At 31.6% G+C, this 16,878-nt stretch overlaps 1 protein-coding gene and 1 long non-coding RNA gene across 10 annotated transcripts in view; one reads left to right on the top strand and one right to left on the bottom strand.

Annotated features, from left to right (window-relative positions):
• Positions 1-16,878, bottom strand: part of Nmdar2 (glutamate ionotropic receptor NMDA type subunit 2) — a 466,012-nt gene that overhangs the window by 301,424 nt on the left and 147,710 nt on the right. Inside the window, exon 1 of one of the 9 annotated variants that reach the window (XM_076369022.1) lies at positions 14,578-14,616. The exons of the other annotated variants lie outside the window; for them this stretch is intronic. The gene's annotated coding sequence lies outside the window, so the exon portion shown is untranslated. Of the gene's footprint in view, positions 1-14,577; positions 14,617-16,878 lie in introns of those variants that run through there. 9 annotated transcript variants of the gene reach the window in all.
• On the top strand, positions 9,104-15,756 carry LOC143174700 (uncharacterized). The gene is made up of 3 exons (XR_012998917.1): positions 9,104-9,415; positions 10,651-12,530; positions 14,461-15,756. It is a non-coding gene; the product is annotated as an uncharacterized LOC143174700 (long non-coding RNA).

Here is a 16,878-nt window from a genome sequence, read left to right as displayed (position 1 = left end):
GGACAAACAGCATGGGAGTCTGTTTAAAAAAGTACTAATGACTACGACATTTCGAAAGTTACTTGTGGTCTAGAAATTTTTTCCATGTAGAAAATTGTATTTAAATAATTTAGAAAACATTGATAATAGTAAATTGAATCTAAATTCTCTTTTGAATTTAATAAATTAATTTAAATAAATTAAATATGCATTTAATATACAATGAACCATATTTTTTATTTGTTATCATAAGTAGCTATAAATTACTCTATGGAAATTTATATTAACATGTAACAAATTGATACGCATATTAACAACTTTTTTCTTCATTCATATAGAACTTGTGAAATATAGCAAATAATCAAATATATTTCATACTTACGCATAATGTCTCATTCATTAAATATTGTATAAAACGAAATTGCTAATCATTTTCTATCTAAACTAAAAAACGGAAAGATTAAATCATTTTTCAGCTTCCATCTAAAATTATTACCTAGCGCACTGAATGTGTACACAAGTTTGCAATTGAACTTATCATTCAAAAGTTTGAGAAATGTTATAACCCCTACGTAAATAAAACTAAGTAAATAAACAGTTCATTGAAAATATTACGTAATAACAGTAAGGAAATGGTACATACTTGCAGTTAAAGTAAAAAATTACACTTTTAATGTAGTCATTGTCCAGATGCATTATATAATAACAAACACCAGAGTGTAGAACAATGCATCAAACTTGGCGACAACGTTGTACAATTTGTAGAGATTAAATCTCCTACGTGTAAGTGGTATAAATATACAGTGTAAAAGACGGCAATGTATCCTCACCGCAGATGGAGGTGCGGACTGTACACCAGAGACAGCAGTGTGTGTTTTACTACACCAAAAACAGCGATCGTACTTTTGTCCCGAGTCAGAAGACGCTTTTAGGAGGATCATGTGAAAGAAGCGTGAAGGGAGAACGGTTGGGACGAGGGTGAAGAACGATGACTGAAACCCGAAGTACACCCGCTGGTAACAATAGGACAATGAGCTCCTCTTTCTTTTCTGAGGTCTTTATTAAATCCTGAAAATACATCCGATATGCTGGCTGAAGCGTGATTTGCCATAGAATCGAACAAAAGGTGATTTTGCTGGTATAAACAAAAAAAGAATATGTTCGACATTATTTTTTCTTATTAAAGATCCTTTAAGAGGTATTATGTAATTAAATTTTTTGCCGTGGTGTGTTTCTTTCTACGTGAATAGCTAATTCCTATATATATATCAATTTTTCTTACTCGTGAAACTCATGAACAATAACTGTTAAACTGTTTTCTGGATGTTTCCACGATTTTATAATCATTTAATTATAAAATATCGAATTGTCAATGACTAAACTGTAATTAAAGTGCTGCGCATGTATAATAGATATAAATTAAGTATACGTTATTAAATAAGGAAAACCTGTATAAAAAGCCATACAGGTAATTGTTATTTAATCGATTGTCAATTTGGAATATTATGGAATATCCAAATTTTTTACTATTAAAAATAAATGTTCATATGATAGCATTGAATCGTTTTTGTAAGATGCAGATTTCCTAAGAAATGTAATAGTTCTGTACATTACTTAGTGCAGACTGTTGAACACATAATTATGAAATTTTATTTGTGATAATCCATTATGACTTTTACTTCTCCTTATTATTAACTGGGGGATTAATTAAAACGTTAGTATTCCTATCTAGTTTTTGCCGGTTAACAACAAATTGTGGGTTTAAAAGAAAATGTAGAGATTTGGTGAAATATAAATTCAGTTGATATTCCTTGAATATTAAAATGAATCACTACTAGTTAAAGAGCTTAAAATGTTGAAAGTGGTCTTATTAGAAAAACTATGTGGGCCAAAGTTTATTGGAACACATTTTTCGTTAAGTCACCAGACACATCATATAGTGTGTAATAAACTTGGTTCTTCTTCAGTGTCATAGAATACCATGTAACAAACGACCTGGTGACATTCCTTATTTTCAGATAAAGTGAAACATACTGTACATTCATATTTATCTTTCAACATCACAGAATAACATATCAGTTTTCTTTATCATCATGATTTGTATATCACTTACCATTTACATAACGTTAAATTGAACTGTAGTTTTGAAAATTACAAATTGACATTTCAATCATATATCTAACAATATACCTTTGACACAGGTATTGAGAAAACTTCTAAAAGTTTTTCCCAAAAATTGTTAACATTACGAGCAGACCATATGTTTTGCATAAATATAAACTTTTATTGACTAATTTGTAATATTTAATTCATTGAAAATTAGTTTTCCCTATTATAAGTTTCGCTGTTGCGATGTCAATATAAAAATTGCTTTGAATGTCAGTAAAATTCAATTTTCTATTTATTAAGTATTTTATTTATTTATATTTATTAACTTTTTTACATTTTATGCGATAGCAAATCAAATTCTTTATCTTAAGAAATACGAATGAATTAATAAAAGAATGCACTGTTAAATTTGATTCAGTGTTTAATCTGACAGGTCAAATCCTGATGATCATTACGAAGGTTTCAGCATGAATTATGGGTGTATCTACCAAAGCAATGGAGACCAAGCGTGGAGCGCAGAGGCATATGTGTAAATGCTTTGTGTTTCTGGCTTGCATGTTTCGAGATAATGTCTTCGATGGAATTTCAGTGAGATATATGCTGGAATTACGGCAAGCATAAATCAATTAAATTCAGCAATTCTCCGTTCAAAATAGTTTTTCTATATAAAACAATTGGCATAAAGAAAACTTAAAAAAGTTTATATATTTTCTTACTTTTTGATTTACAATAGAGTTAATAATTTAGATAAGAATATACTGACACGTATTTTAATTCTTCTATTTATTTAGTGTTCACCTTATTTTTATCCAGTGTCATTCTCGGAAATAATAAATATGAGAAAAAGTGGCGGAGAAAAAACTTATACGATTTACTATAACAAGACAGTAATATATAACAATTCTGCATATTTACGATATTTTTCAAGAAACCAAAGTAATCTTGAACTTCTTAAGTGGAATACTATTTTCTTGTTTCTTATATAAAAGCAGCTGCCAAGTCGAATTGAAATGTAAAATATTGGAAGCATAGGAAATTGCTGTCACTAGTGTGCTGATCATAACAAACCGTAGAATTTTATTCTCTGCCATTATTCTTATACTTACCATTTCCGAGAAAAGCGGTGGACAGAAATACCGTCGACAACACCATGTACATTATAAATTAAAATTTTCGAAAGTGTAATATTATGAAAGTGGATAAACTGTAATTCACTTCAGTGAGTAAATTCAGAAATAATCCTTTCAGTAAAAGTAAAAAATTACTACTTTTACCTTCCATCACGAAAAATTCGAAAAATTCAATAACGTCTGGTATTGCAAGTGTTCTCACACGTGCAGTCTGTCATATTAGAAGCTTGAGCAAACACCATTCTTCACCCCGTTCGGGTTGGGCAATGCAAGCCTCAGCATAAAGGAAGTTTCTCTGTATCAGCTTACGCCTGAATCTATTCACCATCATCTTCTTTAGACACAAATTTACTCTTTATTAGTTCCAACGAATCAAAGATCATTTTCATAAATTTAATATAAGAAAACCGATGGGAATACAGATCGTGTAGGGGTGGACACGTAAAATCGAGGTCACCCACGTTCGACGAAGAGAATTCGGATCAGTTTTAGTCGTCTAAGAGAATTGCCAAGAGTGATCCCCTTCACTGGCACATGTAAAATGGACATCGTTCCCAGCTGAATAGGTAGAATCCGGTTCATTTTTTGCCAGAAGAATAAAATAGGGTAGAACTGTTTCCAGTTGGAGAATTGAGCAGCGACCTTTTGTAGTTACATAATCGCATCTAAACTAGTAGATACTGGAAAAATTCAAACTTTTTAGCTAGTTTGAATGTGAACTTATTTTTCGAACTTTCGGGTAGTGTGAATAGTTCTAATAATTCTTCTTATTTAAATAATTTCATTAGTTGGAGTAGCTTGGATTGTTGGAATAGCCAAGATTGTACAAATATTTACAAAAATTTAGATTGTTTGAGTAGTTCTAACGTATGGAATAGTTCGAACAATTTGAATAATTGAACAAAATTTTAATTATTCGAACATTTCGTAAAACTATTGTTGTCATCATCGTGTTTTATTTTCTGTTGTAAGAAAATTCGGTTTCTTTGTTTTGTTTTTCGCATCGCATCGCAGCTATATAATGCTGTTATAAATTTCTATTGAAGTAATCTTCTTCCATTCTTAATTTTGAAACTAATTATGAAAATCTTAATTATATAAAGTTGAAAGTTACAATACGAAAAATTGTTTGATATGAAAGAAATGTTTAAATTTTAATATTCAGGGAAGCATAATAAATTCTACATAGCATAAGAAATTAAACAAAAATTCAAGGAAATATGTCAATCCAAAGAATAAAGAATAGTTTTGAATATAAATGGTATTTTATTGATCAGAATTATTTAATACAATTCGAAATAATTCGACCTTTAGTTATAACTCCACCTTGCTAGGTCAAATTCCTCTGAGAAATATTGACACTAATTGCAAGAATGATGTAGCAACTGGCAATGACGAGTAAAAACAGAAGCCATCTGGGACAGATAAGTGAAACGTGGTTTACACATGGTCAGACAACTCAAAAGGAAAATACCTGGCTTCAGACAAATTGAAAAGAAATATCTGCACTCAGTGAAGCGGAATATACGTTGTCTCTGTTCAGTCAAGTGGAATCAAATCTGTTCTTGGTCGAAAAAGTAGAATAAGAATCATCCCTGATCAGACCAGCGACGTATGAATATTCACTATTTCAATAAATTTTTCATGATTCTCTTTGTTCGACAAACATTTATTTAATCTTTCGTTCGTATGTATTTTCAATATTTAAAGAATAATATCATTCACGTATATAACATGAAATTTGAAAATGTACATAGTATATGAAGTGAATATTATAATAAGATTATAAAATCAGGTAGAAAAGCATTCCACGTGATAAAAAGAAAATCGAAAGATGTGGAACAGTATGAGTTTAAATCACGTTTTTTCCTTAAAATAATGTAAATTGAAAATTTATTAATTCTTTTCGAAATTCACCATTCAGAGTTCTTGTAATCTTTAACGCATACCTACGCGAAAAAACTCGAAATCGATTGCAGTAAGACCTCCATTAACTAGGCTTTGATTATAGGCTATCTTAATTGTCTGGAGCTCCGGTTATTCAAGTCTTAGTTACCTGGTGCAGTAAGATAATATGCAAAATAAGACATCCAAAATATGCTCTTGAATAATTCACTACTTTCGATTGTAGACCCACTTGCATCATACCAAGGTTTCTTGGTATAGACATAATATGATCGGCTTTGTTTTTGAAATAAAATAATTCCATTTTATGAAACTGTTATTTCAACTCTATTAAAATAATACAAGTACTTTTTCCTACTTTTCTTTCCATTTTGTTAATCCCTTTTTATCGATAGTTATAAAACACAGGATTAAATGTTAAACAGAATTTAATGCATTTTTATTTATTTCTGATTTGTCCAAATCATTCATGATTTAAAGAATATTCCATTCGATTTGAGCTACTTGAGTATATAAATTGCTGAATGTGCACGAACATTCGTGATCTGTAAAATTTACTTGACAAAGTCTTTTTTCTTGTCGGAACTCGATTTGTCTTGTTTGCCGTAGTGCTTGTCTTATTAAACAGATTAATCGAGACGTATTGCACATATTTTCATCCTATCTTTGTTTGTAAAATTACCTACTTCACAGTTATATTGGTTAGCTTGGAATGTCCTGCACAATCTACTTTATTCTGTAGAAATTCAGCTTGAAAGCGACATTGAATACGTAACGGAGCACTGCGAACACGACAACGCGACTCCATTATAGGTAGTTCTTCAGTTTGTACTTCTAGTTTGAACGTCATGTTAAACACGAGACACAGCAGCTGGACCAATTAACGAGTTTGTCTAAGCTATTATCCCATAATGTTTTGGTATGTAAATATACGTTCGCGGTTTTCAGAAAGGAAACCCATCAATTCGGTCGTTTTAACTGTCTGTGTCTTCTAAAATTGGATTTAACATATTCAATTCTATTTTTAATTGAGAACCAATGAACGAATTACTAAATTGCTAATTTTAAATAACAACTGTCGAATATAACGTGACGTGTATATACAAACTAGATAACATTATTAAAATTTAGATATCAGAATTGAGTACTAATTATATATTATCATTAATTCCTGTTCTGCTGAATTTAATTATAATTTACGTTTGATGTTTGTACTTTTCATTCTTTTTATTTTTTAAATTAATAGTAACTGTTCAATACAATTTAAAATTTGTATCTCTAATAATGTGTATAATTATTTCATGATTTCTGGTTTTATCAAATAATACTTTACTTACATTTAAGTACATGAAATAATAATTATGTATACAGATTTTGTGACACTCAATTTTTCACACTTATATTTCTGCTTTACCGTAAATTTAAATTCAAATTTATTCTCTCCAGAAGTAAGGAAAAGAACTCCATATAAAGACTTTTCAGATGCAATAGAGGAAGGACTGAAACGGTCGATTCACTCCCTGCGCGTTTTAAACTCTCCTCCAGTGGGAAGATGTACCTACACGGGAGTGTATACCACGATGCACCCTCGCAGAAATTATTTAGAGCATGTAAATATCACAACCGACACATCTGAAGAACATTTTTTTATTTCTACAAACACACTGAAATAAAAAAGCTGAAAGTCATTTCGTTTTTTCTGCTTAAAAAGTTGCTTTGACCTGCTTGGAACATAAGAAAAAGCGTAAGAAATAGCAGGGAGAAAAGTCATTGAAATTTATGACACCTAGAAAATAGCACTTCAATCATTATAATAAAATATACTTATTAATAAAACATAAATGCAGGAGAGATAAGCTAGAAATTCATTCTGCATCAAATTTATTTTCTATTTAAAATAATTCCAATTTTAAAGTATTACATAGGGACAACATAATAAAATATAATATAAAGACTATAATATTATAATGCAATTATGATACTATATATAATATTATACAGAACACCAACAAGATAACAAAACAACGTTAACAATTTTTTGGAAATTCATAACACTTTCTGTATTACTGTTGTATTAATAAAATTCATAACAGAAAAGGTAGGTATATACTTACATAATTCTAATTTAATTCTTATATTACAATTTTTATTTCAAATCAACTATACGAGGGATACGGTCAATTCTAGTATTCTACCATTTTGATAACTAGTTTTATAAATAACAATTCGTAAAACAGCATGCTACTAAGGAACATTCGTTTCTCTGCAAAAAAATTAGTTTAAATGAAGATTAGCCAGTCAGGTGAAACAGGGACAGATGGTGGCTAGATTAGCAGAATGAGAGGCTCTTCTTCACAGAAGCCGAGTAGACCTGTTCGTAATTAACCCTTCTGTTAGGGGGATGAAAAAGTTATGACTTTTACAGAACCATAAAAAGATTTGTCACGGCCATTACGTAATTTTTAGGTCCTCAGTTACAGACCTCAAAATATCTGGGTCGTCTTAATATAATTATAAAGTATAATAAAAAGGAATTATAACTCCATACATCACACAGAAAAATTTATGTAGCATCTTGGTTATAACATGTATGTATAGGTTACAAACACTTGTGCATTTTAATTATTACATGACTATTTGTAACTATTAATTTTTTTTTCCATATCGTAAGAAAGGAAATTGCTTTTATTTTCCTAGTATCGATATTTCATAAAACGAAGTATGTTTTAAATAAATCATTCTTATAACTATATGATATTTATTTAATAAATTATGTCCAAATCAGGAAATATTTTAAACGGAATAAATTTCATTTTTAACCAGATTCAGAGAGATTGAAACAGATCGATATAAACAAAAAAATGCTATTAATTACAAACAAAGAATAAATACTTTGAACTTTGACGCGCGTTTAAAATGTTTTTAACAATATTATATCAATAAAAACCAAGTAAGAAAACAATAAAACAGAAATAAGTATGACAAAAGCAATAGTAGAAGAAAAGATAATAGAAAATGGAGTTTTTAATAAATTTAATTTGATCCGTCGTATACGTCTTTCCTTTTAACGGCACTATAAAGATCTTACTTCTTTCCAACTATCTGAAATAACTCCGTCACTGTACGCGATATCACTCTCGAGACTTCCCTAAGAACCGGCCTATATTAAATAAGTAAAGAAAGAACTGCCGCAGACGGAATACTTGACTGATGTCTGTCTTTACTCAGACACGAAGAAAAGCTTTTGATCAGACCAATAGAATTATAATCATCTTTCATTTACTAGTAAGATGTTGAAAGTGAATTACTATCAACGTTTACTCTGAACATCTTTCATTTCAAACGAATCATAAAAATTGTTAAATTAAATCAAATTTATATTGGATCAAATCATTTATCTAATACCTGAAAATTAAATGTAATTTAACCCAATAGAAACTGTTTCGTTGTTATATAATTATATGTACTATTCTGTATACTAAAAAGTTGAAAACACAAATAATAATCTTACTACGTTCTGGTATATAAATGTTAGTTTTGTATCAAGATCTTTAAAGTACTTCAACGTATGTTCAATAAACCGAAGAAAATTAAAGTTGCCATGTAAAAGCCTAAAAAAACGTAATCTACGGTAAACAAGAAAAAAAGACGGTCATTCAAGTTAGAATCTGATTCAAAAGAATTCAAGAAAACCGAGGTCCCGATCGATTATTTGCGGTTAGGGGGTTAATAGTTGTCGAGCGGTGGCTCAGTTTGCATTTTTTCCACTTGTCGGGAATGGAACGCGACGTTGGCGGAAATGGGACTGGACCATTGGCACGGGCACGGTACCAGAAGCTCGTGCCCGTGTTCGAAATAAAGCTAACCTTGGCCTCTTGGCTCGATTCGACGATGAGATAACCGTCGCGTTACCACGCCCCCTGTCGCATCTGTCGATATACGCGCATCGAAATACACAACTCGGGCCAGTAACAGCAGCTTCGAGATCAGCGCGACATGAATTCCTACGTTTTCCAAGTATCCATCGATCCGATTTCGTCGGGTTACGTATAAAAGTTGAATTAAAACGCCGTCGCGGCTGGATATGTAAGAAATGACACAGGGTAGTGAAAATGAAGAAAATCTTATGCTAATTGCCGCAAACTGACTAACGTCAGACACAAAGAGACACAAAAATTAGAAAAATTGTTTTGAAATATCAGCACTAGAGGTTCCAGACGGGTCGAAATGACCGATTCCTGGTATCTTCTTTCTGCAATTATTAAAAAGAAGACTGATGTTTCTCTGAGAAGGTATTTAAAAAATTGTTTTAGCAACACGCAAAGTGAATTAGAAGTCAATTAAAGTCTCAATAGATGCACTTTTGAAGTTTTTGTAGAGGAATTTCAAAAAGGCGATTTAATTGCTTAGTAGTTTTAGTGTTAGTCTTGCAACGATCTATTGTTTGACATGGAGAACTTTTCGTTAAAGAAGTTATAAATGGAAAAGAGCAGAAGAATAATATATTGTGAAGATTATTATATTTGAAAAGACGTGAATTGCCATCAGCGGTAACAACTGCGTGTATTTCTTTCTAACTTTTACACAGATAGCGTATTTCGTTCTAATGAGATAAGGTCTCGTTCTGTCAGATCTTGTCTTCTCAGGATTACTACAAGACTACCGCAAGACTGGTTTAAGACTGATACAAAACTTCATAACTGTTTCAAGAACTGGAACTGACATTATAAACGTTTCCAACCCCTAGTTTTAATCCCTTAAATTCAAGATGCGACAATCTGTCATCGCTTGGTTTCATGTTAAAACATTACAAACTTTAATATTTGCATGGATGAATAAGTATGCTTATCCTCCAAAATATCGTTGTCTGCCAGGTCCAAAATTGGCTAGTTTGTATGTCTTAATTCGTGAAAAAATAAGATAAAATAATTCTGTTCGTGTATTTTTATATTTACATACGATTTCTCTTTATTTTAGCTTTAAAGACTATTATCGATAGTTGATCAGAAAATGGTGATTATTTATTTAGCGAAAAATCTTTCGAGTGCACAGATTTAATATTTATAATTGTAAGCTATAATTGAGTAACTTAATTATTGATTAATATGTAGTTCTCTTCTTTTCTAGTATTTGAGACTTCGGTGCATAATTCAGTTCTTCGTAGAAACAGGTTTTACGAGTTTTAGTAATAAAAAATCGAATTTTCTGTTGATCGTATAATAACATATTACAAAAAGTCAATAATGCATAATAATAGACAATCATTGAAAACTTCAAAATCAGTTTTATTGTCGAAACAAACTTAAGTGCAATATTTGTATATAAACTATTCAAAGAATAATTCACAATTATTCGCTACTGATGAATGAAAACAAAGAAGAACACTATGAAGAATTTGATCATTAACATATACTGTGTCTATAAAATTACGAAAATAATTCGAGTTTAATCTACAAGCTTTACGAGAGTACAAGTAGCTGATAGACGCCTCGTTTTACAATTTATTTTTGAACTGTTCTGATTACAGTTACATTATCTCCAATAATTTGCCGGGAGAAAATGGAAATCCGCGTTCATTGTAAATCTACAGCCAATAACAGCAGAAGATGCCTCATTTCGACGTCAAAGGAACTAAAAACGCTGACGTATATTAGCTTCTACTTGAAATAAGCGCGACTCAAGATTAAAAGTCAAAGACTTGAAGGATAGAGCCAACGTACAGAGGCAACATTCCGTTCATTGAAGATAATGTACAGTGGTTGATTTAAATCATTCTCTTCTATTTATATGGACGAAAAAACATAACAATTCAGTTTTAAGCACGAAAGCTTTTAAACTGAATATTACGTTACCTGAAGATAACGCATAGACCGCAATAAACTGAATATTACATTACCCGCAGATTATGTGTTAATTATTAATTAATAGAGAAGTATTACATCTTTTTAATTTAAAAATACAATTAATAATACTTGACATTTGTGTAAACTCCAAATATCTTTGAATCGTTCTTTATCAAAAATTAGAGTGGCCTGTATTATTATCCGGTGCTTGGAGTTTGATTATGTGGCGACGTTAGTCGTTAAAATTAATGTATAGAAAAATGTATAAACGTAAATTAGAAATGCGCCTTAGCTTATGGAGTCTCATTGCCGACTGACTGGCTAGTTCCTGGAAAACTCTCGCCGTTAACAAAAAGAAAGGTGGGTCTTCGGCGACTTTTGGAAATCCTAGAAGTGAGTAATTTTTCCATTGGCGGTTGAACTAAACGGATTTGTCGTTGGTCAAACGGGATACGCTCGTAAGTACCTATTTTGGCGCGTAAGCCTCTTATTTGAGCACGAGAGTGACCATCACTCTAGCGAAAAGACGTCCGCATGTAAAAAATGTCTTACAAGAAGAGAGCCGGACTAAAAATCTGTGTTTGAACGAAACCCTATGCATATTACAGTATATACCTAGAAATGAAAAACACTTATGACTTTCTTGATGATGGTCCTACATTTTCGAATAAAATGAGTTTGAAGTTTTTATGTTACTGTAATAAAACGATGAATAATATTACAATAATAAAATACAAGTTATTTAGAGATTATAATTCAAAAGAAAACAGTAAAACGGTGGAAAAAAAGAATTCCAAGCATGGAGATTCAGAACTTACAACCTTCAGCGTCATAGCCGGAGATGCTACTACTGCTGCTGCGACACCTTATTCTAGTAGTCTTCTTCCAATCATCTAATTACAGTAATATACGAACATAAAACTCATTTTTTTCGAAAACGGAGAGCTATTCTAAATAAAGTCATGAGGGTTTTTTTATTTCTGAATATTTACTGCAATATGCATAGGGTTTCATTCAAAAACAGATTTTTATGTCTGACCCTCTCCTTGTTAGATAGTCGTTTGAAACCTTCCGGCACGTGTTAGATGACTTTACGAGAAGCCATAGCCTACTCTCCTGGAAGTAGTAAACATAAAATCGCGAGTACAAACAATGAAACAGTCCCTGTCGGTACAAGGATGCATAGAACTTTCAAAGGCGTTAGACAAACTGTGACTTATAGTGCTGCATTTTAAAAATTAAAAAATCTTCTGGAAATCGCCGCTGCCCGTGATTTTAAATCTCCAACATACAATATCGCTTCCGTAAACGACGATCTTCTAGAATTTTACACCGGTGTCCTTATTATACTATAACTTCGCAAGCTCGATTTCCCTGTGTAAATGTTTTAACAAGTACAGAGAAAGAATGGATGCGACCCGGAGAAGTTGCGAACCCGATGGAAATAACGAAGTTCCCAGAGTCCTTAAAGCGGAAAATGGAGGCAAAAAAAGTTCGATGCCGTCGGGATAATTCCCGGCAGAAGTTTGCCGGACGACACCGAGAAGTTTGGTATCGTTGACAGGTAAGCCGATCGATGATGTCACTGGCACCGTTTCGGATAAGAGACCCTGCCGGTTTGATTAAGAGTCTTTTCTCCTGCTTTTCTACACCATTTTTCTTCCAATAATCCCTCAGAACCAGCTACCTTATCTTAGGTCAGGTAAAGGGGGAAATTCGCGGCTCGAGGACGCAACTGCTCTAGGAAGTTCGTGACGCGTTAATTTCTCATTTCATGGTTGTACCGTCTTCTGCAATCTTGAGTCTTACATAAGAAATACATAAATACATACGTACATAAGGGATGTCTCATTTTACTCTATATATGAAATTATTTCCGATAGTATTCGTTATTTAGAAAATGTTGCGAATACAACTTCTTTTGTTCTGATGGGTTTTGTAAAAAATGACTGGCTGCACTGACTTATGGGAAAAATTACATCATTATAGGGTAATTCCAGGTGGGGTGGTTTCGCGTTTGAAATAGATCGATTTCATTGAAATTATCGAATATTTTTAATTTGTTTAGGTGGTATTCTGAATTTTGCTAGAAACCTATTTAACTATTCTTCTTGTATAAGCATATTTATTTTTATAAATATATTTTATTTCTATTTAGAGTATTAATAATATTTATGACGTACTGTTCTTTTTAAAAAAGTGGACCATCTCTTCTTAACTTACCCTACTTGAAAAATAGTAGTGGCTTTAGTATTTTCTACACATGTCCACTTGGAGACAAACTAAGTAAGCGTACCAAATTATTACTCTCTCTCGAAGAAAATCGCATTTGAGACATTTTTTAAATTACGAATAATTTCACTCTATATATGAGTGTATTAGGAATTGCAGTAGAAAACAGCTCGTGAATTTTCAATTTATTGGATTCTATAACTTAATAGATACTTAATATGCTATTATACATTATTTGGTTTTTGATTTGACTGTGTTAAAAGAAATGAAGATTTTTTACGGTGTCATTTCCGTTCGTATTTTATAAAGCAATATAATTATTCACTGACAATTTAAATTCAGATTACCCATACAGAGAGATTAATACGAACGGTTGCATTAAACATGTTTTTGAATGATATCGAAAAACAGTATGTTGCGGTAAATACGTTAATTGATTGATAACATACATTTATTGATCAATCTATTTACATATTAATTTAAAATTTCACTACCTAACAGAAACATGGATTCGTGTATACAATTCGGCAGAAGTAAACATAAATACAAAGATAATCAATTTAAACGGACACTTTCAATATAGATGTGTATTTACTTGTATTTACAAGTGAATTGAATCCATTACCATACAGTAGTACACAAAAGTATTTTATGTTTTTATTACCGCAATCTGTGAAATTAACAGTTCTCCAAATCATTTTTTATTTATTCGAAATAAAAATTTAAAAAATCACGTTTTAAGAAACAAAATTACATTATTATATAAGCGTAGCAATAATAAGTAAGATCTTCACACATGCAAATCTTCTCATTGACAGTTTAATCCTTAAAGAGCACAAAGAAAGTACCAAAAATAATGAAAAGTAATTAAATAAAAATATTTATACATATATTTTTGTTTCTTTTTATTCAATTCATTTTACACGTTTAGTAATAACTTTTTCTAATGCTTCGTGCATACCAGTAAACGACACTTTTTTTTTAACCAGCAACAAACTTTTAACCATAGAAGTACCGAGGAGTCAAATTAACATTTTCAAATTTTAAGAACTCTAAGAATACAGCTATTGAGATTTCAATTGTTTTATGATTCAATTTGCTTATTACAAAATCAATTTCTTTAGTAATTTCGCAGAGAAGCATCTGTTATCATTTTAATAAATAGGAAAGGAAAATTTAGGAATGGGTCAATTTGACCCATTTGGTAGTTCTAATGTTAAATAGACGAAAATGTCAAAATGAATTTCAATTGACTTTTCTAGTCTTTTAGTGCCAACTAGCCGTTAAACAAACAAGTTTAGTAAAAACCGCTTTCACAAAGTGAGTAATAAAAAAACTTGCGTGTAAAGCTGTCGTAACAATATTCGGCAAAACTTTACCTGGATACAGAGCCAAGCGATGCGTAACAAAATGATGGCGCACAAAAGAAGGGAAAAAGGTGGGCTTACCGGCCATTGGGAACGAGGAATGGGTGATTCTGTGTAACCGTGAAGGAATTTGGCGCTTCGCCAATAATGTGCATCGAGTTGCCAGGTTACACGGCAATTTTCACCCACCTTGACGACGTTCGCCGACGTTCAACTGTCCTTTTTCTAGCGGATGTAAGAAGCATGAACTTAGCAACGGGATCTAACTATACAACTTCCAGCGACAACGACTTCTTGGCTCATTTCTAATTTAAGACAAATTAAATAATGACGAATAGCAGACAAAGTTCTTTAATGAGGCCTACGGGGACTTGACTGCTTTGGAGATTCGATACTTTAGTAGAAACAGTCAACTCTCTTACAATACGGTACTCTGAAAACACAGTTTCAATGTAACGACCTGTCAAAATTGGGAAGCTCTTCTATAACGTAATATAACCTTATAACATAGTTCGTATATAACATGATGCAATATGCTTGGACAATTTTCATGTAGGACGAATAGATCGATGACACTGACGTTATAATCTATCCCACTAAGTACCTTATGAATTCATAATAACTATTATTAGTATTACTACTATATTAGTATTATTAATATTATTAGTATTATGACTATTATCATTATTATCACTATTATCACTATTATTACTACTGTATACCTGCGTCATCTGAAAACGTGTTCTTAATCACCTTTATCTAAAGACAACGATTATTAATACCGAAATGCGGCGTTAGCATTATAACTGAGTTTATTTGTAAACTTAAATACTCTGTAAACATCTTGTACATCTGATGAAGTCTAAATATAACTGGCAGTCCGGTATCCAGATCCTTAGTCACTCGTACCCCTAACGTGAACCATTAAGGCCCAAATGTTTCCTTCTCTGTGCTACCAAATTCATCCCTTCCCGAGTTTTCTTAAATTCCATCAACCAGAAAGGAGAGCAGAATTATCCTAACCACACAACAGGTAAAAATCTCTAGCATGTTTTTCCAACTTGGACTCGCCAGCATGCGATTCAGTAAAACACAAAACCTAAGCAACTTTGGTTTTTCTCTGGATTTGGACAAGATCCCACCCTGTTTTTCCGGAGTATTCCTCCCGTATGTTGTGGCAACATAACACTGACGAACACGGTTGACGATACTTTTACGACATGGTCTCGATGCAACAGAGAATGAATTATCCTTGTTGTAGTTGTGTGTGTGTGTGTGTGTGAGAGTGGGTGGGTTTGAGGGGGTGGGTTGTTACCGCATTTTCTCTTTGTATGACCAAGTGTCGAATTAACTCTAATCTTTGTTAAATAAATGCAGTGTCTTTAAACCACGAATTTGTTTCTTTCAAATCCAATAAGAGTTAACAGTAAAATAGTTTTTAATGGTTTCGAATATCGAGAAATAGAGATTCTGCAATAATGTTCGTAATAGGATTCAATAGCTTTTAATATTCCTTTATATATTCCAACATTCAACTAAACGATTTTGAAATATTTTCATATTGCAAATACAAATTTGAAAATTATTTTTCTACAATACTTTCTTGTTTTTAAGAAATTTAGCTGTGAAGAAGAAATGAAATTTTCAACTTTAAAGATTATTTATATGTTAGCTAGAAGAAGTATATAAATATTTCTTTCAAAAAATGTTTTTTATTAATCCCAGATAAAGCAATATATAGGTGCTTATTCTGTATGGCATTGAAACTATTTAAATATATTTTAAACAATTTTCAGTTTTATTTAAGTAAGAATAAGCTTAACATAGATTTAGATTTCGATTGCGAAAATAAAATGGCTCCACGAGACACGAAGTGCCGGCAGAGATCCTCGACGCCAACGATCACTTGACGTACCCCTCAGCGCAACCCAGCTGTCCCTGCGTGCAATTGTGTTAGCTTGGTTTACTGTTATATTTGTCGTACAATGAACACAAGTCTGGCAACGATGAACAAAAATATCGGAATACACTGTTTGGTAACAACAGAGCGAAGAATGATGTTAATATTCTACTAGAATTCTATGAGTACTACGCGAAACATATTACATATATACATATACATATACATATACATATACATATACATATACATATACATATACATATACATATACATATACATATATATATATGTATATGTATATATATATATATATGTATATCAATTTTGCAACTTTGTTCCCTACTATTATGTGTTTACAAGTTTTTAATGAAGTGATATAGAATTCTACGTACTTATTTTCATGTTAGTTA

Source organism: Nomia melanderi, chromosome 7 (assembly GCF_051020985.1).
Source record: "Nomia melanderi isolate GNS246 chromosome 7, iyNomMela1, whole genome shotgun sequence".
NCBI classification, from domain to species: Eukaryota; Metazoa; Arthropoda; class Insecta; order Hymenoptera; family Halictidae; genus Nomia; species Nomia melanderi.
The sequence above is the reverse complement of the archived record's forward strand: the minus strand, read 5'-3'. Positions and strand labels throughout refer to the sequence as shown.